The sequence below is a fragment of the Trichosurus vulpecula genome, chromosome 2 (assembly GCF_011100635.1).
Source record: "Trichosurus vulpecula isolate mTriVul1 chromosome 2, mTriVul1.pri, whole genome shotgun sequence".
Lineage (NCBI taxonomy): Eukaryota > Metazoa > Chordata > Mammalia > Diprotodontia > Phalangeridae > Trichosurus > Trichosurus vulpecula.
Genome location: NC_050574.1, coordinates 47,843,741 through 47,852,582, shown reverse-complemented (window position 1 = coordinate 47,852,582; position 8,842 = coordinate 47,843,741).

The following is an 8,842-nucleotide window of genomic DNA, read 5'->3' as shown; positions in this document are numbered from 1 at the left end:
GCTGCAGTGGAAAGAACACTTTCTGTTCTAGTCAGAGGACCTGGATTCAAATCACACCTCTGATATTGCTATCTGTGTGACCTTAGACAAATCAATTAACCTCATCTTCCTCAGTTTCCTATTCTGTAAAATGAGAGGAATTGGACCACATGTCTTCTCAGGTTCATTCCATCTCTGTACCTATGATTCTAGCCCCGACTGGTAGCATTCCGCTGAAATTCTCTGGTCATCCAGGCTGCTCTCCCACCCAGCTGTCTTTGGCCATCCATGGGTTAGGAACAGCTTATAGATATGGCTCTACAGTCTTCCTGTCTCTTAACTGTTTTTCTACCCCCTTGACTATGCCTTTCTTAAGACCTTGGCCTGGACACTCAGGGGTGGGGATGGGAGGGTGTTTGTACCTCATTTCAACATTTGCTAAGCACCAGATAGCTATCGATGGGCAAAATACTGCCCTAGACCCTGAGGATATTAAAAAAAAAACCCAATATGCCCTGCCCCAAAAGAGCTAGAAACCTGCCAAGCCCATCACTTACCCTCTTTCAAGCTTCTCTTACCTGTCCTCTCCTCCCCCATGAACTCCTGCCCCCTTGCTCAAGGACCCTGATTGTCCAAACCTTGTCTGATAAGAGGTTGGAAGAGGAATGATGAATTTTCCCCAAATCTGTCTTTGTCTCTCCTACCTATGAAAATTTCCTCTTAACTCCACCAGACTAGAAAAAAGCCAAAACAAAACAAAAAATAACAAAAAACTTACAAAAATCCTGGCATGACCAACATACATCGAACACATGATATGTATACGAGACACACAAGAACTCTCCTGCTAATTAAAGGTCCAAGCATGCGGATGATTTCAACTGAACATTCTACATATCGCCTGAGAAGTCATTCTGGTCAAGTAATATGTGGCAATAGATAATTAAGATGGTTTGTAGGAATATAAATGTAAGAAATGGGAGGAGGAGTTTTGTTTCCACAGAACTAAAGGTGTGCTTCCCTGCCCTCCCCCACCCCAGCTTTAGCAGAGACCAGGCCTCAAGGTCGGTCAGGTGAGAGGTCAGAGGCTTGTACGCATGTGCATACTTTTTGAGAAGGCAGTCTGGGGAATTAGAGAGGCCAAACCCACTTGAACCTGTTCAAGCTTATCTAGGGTCTGGTCTTGGTCAAGAATCCAGGCTTACTGATTTGCATCATTTGCATATGTTAAAGAGGGAAAGTAGGGGAAGTAAAAGAATATAGTTTAATCCTAAACTAAGACAAGGAAAATCTAATTAACTTCACTTTTGCTTCTGTATCCTTATTATCCTGTTTATATAAACTGTATAACCTAGGAAAACTATGTAAAAAACAAAGATTGTAAACTAACCATGACTCTAGCAGGAGTGGAGGGAATGGTTACCCCTGCTCCTGCAGCTGTATCAGTGTGAGTGTTCCTGTGAGCACTACACCTGCTCTCCCGGGGAGCGTAATAAAATGCCTTACTCTGCCCCCTCTGGTCCTGAGTTCTTTGGGTGTGAGTGGGCAAATCACATGGGTTTTCCTAAGGTCAAGTGAAGGGAAGCAACAGGCAGCGGAAGCTCGCCAGGCTTACTCCTGGGTCTTGTCTTGGGGTGTCCTGTGATCCCCACTGCGGTGTTAAGAGGGCTACCACTCTGGATTCCCTTGGGGAACCCTGTGGTCTGCATGGCCTTCTTAAGGGGATGTCACATGGGACTTCCGGCCCTGTCTCGGGAGCCTTGTGATCTTACTGCCATCCTAAGGGGCCATCACTTGGGTCTTCTTTAGGGTCTGACCCCTAGGAGGCCCTGTGATCCCCACAGATTAAGGGATGGCTACCACTTGGTCTTCTTCTGGGAGTCCTGTGGTCTGTACAGCCTTCCCTAGGGATTATCACAGGGTTCTTCTTCAGGACTTTGGCCCTGCCTAGGAAGTCCAGTGATAGCCAAAACCACGTTTCTCACATAAATGACAGATCTATTGCTTGAAAAGACCTTAGAGGCCATTGAATATAATTCCTTTATTTCACAGATGAGGAAACCAAGGCCAAGAAGATTAATATAGGTAGTGAAGGTGGCACAGTGGATAGAGCATTGGGCCTAAAGTCAGGAAGACTCATCTCCCTGACTTCAGATCTAGCTTCCAACGCTTGCTGGAGTGCTTTGCCATTAAGGATTAAGGATGGGAAACAGGATTAAGGGTGGGAAACAGCTGGACAATAGAGGACTGGGCCAGGTAGGCATTTGGGCCTAATGGTTATAGCCTCAGGCTATAATCAAGGCCAGATCAAGTGGGAAGATTCAAGGAGAGTTCAAGGGTTCAAGGGGTTCCCAGAGACTGTGCCCTCATCGGTCAGCACTTTATAAATATTGTCTCATTTGAGGAGAATGGAGAGGCCCTTGGTGGGTATAAGCAAACCGTAGTGAGAAGTAGAGTGAAGATGTAACCAAAGAAAAATGAGATTGGAAAAAGAGATGGATGGGCCAATAACCCAGCAACAGCCCATGGGCTCCAATAGTATCTGTGTGATCTCAGGAAACCCCCTAGCACCTGTAGCAAACTTATGAAACATGTGACGTGGGATAACTTGTCATGGGATAACTTGCAAAAGTTCTTTTTATTTAAGGAATCTTTTAAAAAACTGACTAAAACTTTTATTTGTGTTTAGGCAGGCCCATTGAGCCAGTTTGCATATGGGCTGGCCCATCTGCAGATGGATACATTTCTCCTTCCCAGCCTTAACAAATGCAAAGTAAATGCCTGAGAAAAGGAGCCAGTATCACAAAGTAGAATGAGGACAAGAGTTATTCAGGAGGGTCATTGGAGGGAATACCCAAGTTCATGGGTACTCTTGAGTATTTGAATCCACTGTTTGCAAAATCGATAAAGGTATTCTTTTTTTGTGAAAAGTAGAGTCCAGCATTTGGGCAGTTTGGCTGGGTTCATTTGGAAATGAATCCAAATGAATGAAAAGCAGTCATTAAACCTTACCATGTGCATAGTTTTGTGTGCTGGGGTAAAATATAAAAGAGAGATGACAGTTCTTGCCCTTGAAAAGCTTATATTCTAATGTTCTTGTTGAATCCTTTTTTTTTTTTTTTTTTGCAGCGGGGAAGGCAGGGCAATTGGGGTTAAGTGATGTAAGAAATGGGAGGAGGAGTTTTGTTTCCACAGAACTAAAGGTATACTTCCCCCTCCTCCCCCACCCCAGCTTTAGCAGAGACCAGGCCTCAAGGTCGGTCAGGTGAGAGGTCAGAGGCTTGTATGCACGCGCATGCTTTTTGAGAAGGCGGTCTAGGAAATTAGAGAGGCCAAACCCACTTGAACCTGTTCAAGCTTATCTAGGGTCTGGTCTTGGTCAAGAATCCAGGCCTACTGATTTGCATAATTTGCATATGTTAAAGAGGGAAAGTAGGAGAAGTAAAAGAATGTAGTTTAATCCTAAACTAAGACAAGGAAAATCTAATTAACTTCACTTTTGCTTCTGTGTCCTTATTATCCTATCTATATAAACTGTATAACCTAGGAAAACTATGTAAAAAACAAAGATTGTAAACTAACCATAACTCTAGCAGGAGTGGAGGGAATGGTTACCCCTGCTCCTGCAGCTGTATCAGTGCGAGTATTCCAGTCAACACTATACCTGTTCTCTTGAGTAATATGGTAAAGATACCTTTCTCTGTCCACTCTGGTCTTGAGTTCTTTGGTGAGAATAGGCAAATCACATGGATTCTTCCTAGGGTCAAGGGAAGAGAAGCAAAGCAATGCTTGTCTTGGGCTTACTCCTGGATCTTACCTTGGGGTATACTATAATCCCTGCTGTGGTGTTAAGAGGGGTACCACTCCTGATAATCCCTTGGGGAACCCTGTGGTCTGCGCAGCTTTCTTAAGGTGATGTCGTTTGGGTCTTCTGGCCCTGTCTCAGGAGCCTGGTGAGCTTACTGCTGTTCTAAGGGGCCATCACTTGGGTCCTCCTAGAGTCTGACCTTAGGAAGCCCTGTGATCCCCACAGATTGGGGGGGGGGCTACTACTTCCCCTGGAAGTCCTGGGGTCTGCACAGCCTTCCTTAGGGATTATCACAGGGTTCTTCCTCAGGACTTTGGCCCTGCCTAGGAAGTCCTGTGATCCCCAAAACCGCGTTTTCTTACAATTTGGGGGAAGTCCAGTGATCCCCAGAATTGTGTTTCTCACAAGTGACTTGCCCAATGTCACACAGCTAGTAAGTGTGTCAAGTGTCTGAGGCCAAATTCGAACTCAGGTCCATCCTGACTCCAGAGTCAGTGCTCTGACTTTGCACCACCTAGCTGCCCCATTGTTGAATTCTTTCAAGTACATCTGACTCTCCATGACCCCATTTGGGGTTTTCTTGGCAGGGATACTAGAATGGTTTGCTATTTTCTTCTCTAGGGCATTTTACAGATGAGGAAACTGAGGCCAACAGGGTTAAGTGACTTGCCCAGGGTCGCACAGCAAGTACCTAGCTGCTCCCTTTACTTGCTAATGGGGGAAGATATTACATATAGGGGAGGGTTGGCCAGTGAGAGGTGTTTTCAGTTTGGTTGGTTAGTGGAGATATTGGGAAGTTGATTGGCATGCCTTTTCCAGAAGCAGGAATAGTATTGATTTGATTACAGTTTTCAGAGCTGAGAGGTCAAGAGACAGGGAGGAAGGAGTGTGCCCTCAGCTGCAGAGTAGATGTCGAGAAAACAGTTGGGGTGGACCCCTAAAAGCATGGTGTGGTGGTCTGGGAACAGCTGGATACAATTGGGCTATGTGAATTTGCACTCAACAACTGGGAAACCTCGGGCCCCTTGGCAGGAGGTCCAAAACTGGGTGGATGAAATACCCCAGAGCATGATCTTTGGAGGTTTGATGGTCCAAAAGGCCAAGAGGAAAAAGATGACAAGGCATGCAAAATGAACCTTACTAGTATTCATTCAAAACCCAGCCAGAAGTGCTGTGTTTTCCGCTATTTGTTGATTAAACAACTGTGAAAGACACAGCAGAGTATGAAGACCGAGGCTTAAAAAAACACCCAAACAACAAAACCCAACAGTTTTTGGAGGACTGGACTATCTTAGTAGCAGCCAGAAGTTTGGAATGGAGCTAGTGAATGGGAATTGCGCCTTCAATAATCCAGTGACCTTCCACTTATCTCAGCCAATTATCTGGCTGACAATAAGTCTATAGGCAATAAGATTTTCTTCAATGTGAAATGTTACAGGGCTGCTTGAGGTGGGAGCCGGATGCAGAATGAGATGAAGTTCAAGGATTCGGCGAAGGTCTGGCCTCTATAGTCAGCATCTAGATCAGGTCATCCCAAACTTTTCAGTGCCCCTAAGATCCGACTTTCAGTAAACCTTCCCATACCCCCTATTCCACATGAAAGAAATTCTATAGTGTACCATGCACATGTACAGGAGAAATAGAATAGAAATGTGTTTTTTTCATAAAGAAAACTTTATTCAGTACATAACAAAGATCCTACTGTCATGCAATTGTTAAATATTTGTCAGAATTACTGAGACCTTTGATTTTGTTTCTTGTCAACCTACAGTTTTAATCTTGGTATAGTTTTTGAAAGAGATGCCCACAGATCACATCCAGCCAGCAGATTGTCTTTTGCTCTGAATTTGATTGAGAGCAGAATTGAGAATGTGGATTCACAGAGATTAGTTTTTATAACTGGAATTAAAACCTCGTGGGCACTATTCGTTTGAATGAGTTAATGCTTCTCAAAGGACACTGAAAATTCTGTAGCTTCATTGATCAAAAAATCAGTTCAGAATTTCTGGATATTTTAGGAGACCAATTAGTTTGTCTTTCACTGAGTTGTTATCATTCATTTTTTTCCTAGTCCACAATGACAGTGTTTAGTATCCAAATGTCATTTTTGGTCTTGGTAAGGCAATCTGCTTCAGATTTGTCAGATGCATTATAGTGCTTCCTCCCCTGTCCCCCCCCAATCCTGGCCTTCTCACTATTCTCTCTTCAATCCACAAATTTCACTAACATGACTATTTTCAGTGTATTTTAATAGAATAATATTGGTATTTACAAACAAGGTTCTCCCAACCTCTGGGCTAAGCCGCTTAAACTCTCAGAGTCAATTTCCTCATCTGAAAAATGGCATTATGAATCCTGCAAAAATTTCAGATGGGTGTATTTCTGTAAAGGGTCCTTCCAAGTACGGAATGAGGCAATTCATGTACATCTCTTTGTACAACCTTAAAAGCCTATAGGTCAGCTAGTATTGAGCACTCAGAGGGTAGGACTATATTATTGTATGTATGTTCCGTGTGTTCATTTTATTTCAGCCAGCATTTATTAGGCACCTACTATGTGTCAGGTACTATACTTGGTGCTAGCTATATAAATGAACCCCCTCATGGAGCTTCCATTCCCAGAGAGGGAAACATGTGCACAGGTAATTAAATACTATATATCTATATATGTCTCTGTCTGTCTATCTATCTACCTATCCATCTATCTACCTATCTATCCATTCATCTATCTATTCATCTATCTATCTATCTATCTATCTATCTATCTATCCATTTATCTGTCTATCTATCTATCAATCTATCTACCTATCTATCCATCCATCCATCCATCCATCCATTTATCTATCTATTCATCTATCTATTCTATCTATCTATCTATCTATCTATCTATCTATCTATCTATCTATCTATCTACCTATCTATCCATCCATCTATCCATCCATTTATCTATCTATCTATCTATCCATCCATCTATCTATCTATCTATCTATCTATCTATCTATCTATCTATCTGTCTGTCTGTCTGTCCGTCCTTCTATCTATCTATCTACCTACCTACCTATCTATCCATCCATCCATTTATCTATCTATTCATCTATTCTATTCTATCTATCTATCTATCTATCTACCTACCTATCTATCCATCCATTTATATATCTATTCATCTATCTATCCATCTATCTACCTATCTATCCATCCATCCATTTATCTATCTGTTCATCTATCCATCTATCTACCTATCTATCCATCCATCTATCCACCCATTTATCTATCTATCTATCTATCTATCTACCTACCTACCTATCCATCCATCCATCCATTTATCTATCTATTCATCTATCTATCTATCTATCTATCTATCTATCTATCTATCTATCTATCTATCTACCTATCTGAAATACAAAGTAATTTCAACTAGAAGTGGAGGGAGGGGATGGAAAGAATATTCCTCTACTATGGCCTGGGTTATTGTGATATTCATTCCTTCTCTCCCTCCCCCTCCCTTCTTCACCCCCTCCCTCACCCCTTCCTCCCTCTCTTTCTCTCCCTCTCTTTCCCTTCTATCTCTCTTTCCTCTGCTTCCCTCTCCTCTTCCATTCCTCCCTCTCTCTTTCTCTCTCTCCCCCTTCTCTACTCTCTCTTTTTCTTTCTGCTCTCTCCCCACCCCTACCCCATAAGATCGTATTTTCTTTCCTTCTCTTCCCAAGTTATTTTGGAGAAGTCATTTCACCTGTCTTGGCCTCAGTTTCCCCATCTGTAAAATGCAAAAGATCCAGTCAGTTGATGTATGGTCTAAGGTTGCTTCTAGTTGCAATATTCCATGATCAAGTACCTAATGTGTGCAGAGCATTGTATTAGGTGCTGGGATCGCTGAGATGAAAAGTGACAGTCCCTATTCTCAAGGAGTTTACAGATTTAGGGAGGATAAAACGCTCACCTCAAAAGCTGTGATTCAGAGTTAGAATGTGAGAAGTGCACAGGAGGGGTTCAACAGGGAAGGACTCTCTTCTAATTCAGGAGATCAGAGAAGACTTCTTGGGGGAGGTGACACCTGTATAATGCCTCCGAATATGTGCTCAGGAAATAGGCAGTGCCCATAAGGATAGAATCCCAGATCTAGAGCCGGAAGAGACCCCATGGGCCACTGAGTCTTACCCTTTCATTTTACAGATAAGAGAGGTGAGACCCAAGGAAGTTAAAGGACACATTGAAGGTGTCTGAGCTAGGATTTGAATTCAGGGCTTCTTTTGTGACTCTGCACTGGGGGCCATTTATAGAGACTCAAGTGTTTAAACAGTAACTTTTAAGGCCCTTTTGCAGAAACATGTCCATGGGGAAATGAGCCAGGCGGTTCACAAAGTGCCAGATAGGACTTGGCCAAGGGGAGACAAAAGCTCCATTCGGGGCTGGAGAACTGGTGTGAGGAAAGCCAGATTTAGCTCAGAAGATTCTTCCTCCTCTGTTTAGATCTCTGAGGAGCTCATACGAATGTCCCCTGCGCCCTGCCTCACCTGTTGGATGTTAAGCCTCAGTAATTTGAGGCCCTGTGGCTAGAATGTGGGAGAGTTTGTATGATCCATGCTAGTGGCTGTGGGCTTCGGATCTCTGTTGTGTCTACACCAGGGGTGGGGAACCTGCAGCCTTGAGGCTGCCTGTGGCCCTCTAGGTCCTCAAGTGGGGCCCTTTGACTGAATCCAAGCTTCGCAGGAACAAATCCTGGTCTACATTGTTCTTGCCCCACATTGACATAGGATGTTGCTTGTACAATATTTTATTTGGACTTCAGCCTCTTGAGAGCATTGACAGACTTAAGGAATGGTCACACTGCAGTAGTATGCTAGAGCCAGCTTGAATAGACTCCCAAGGGTTTATAGTTAAATGTTCAATATGAGCATTTTCAACTCAGAAGTCAGGCTGCTGGGTGACGCAGTGGATAGAGTGCCAGGCCTGGAGTCAGGAAGATTCATCTTCCTGAATTGAAATCTGACACTAGGCAAGTTACCTGACCCTGTTTGCCTCGGTTTCCTCATCTATAAAATGAGCTGGAGAAGGAAAT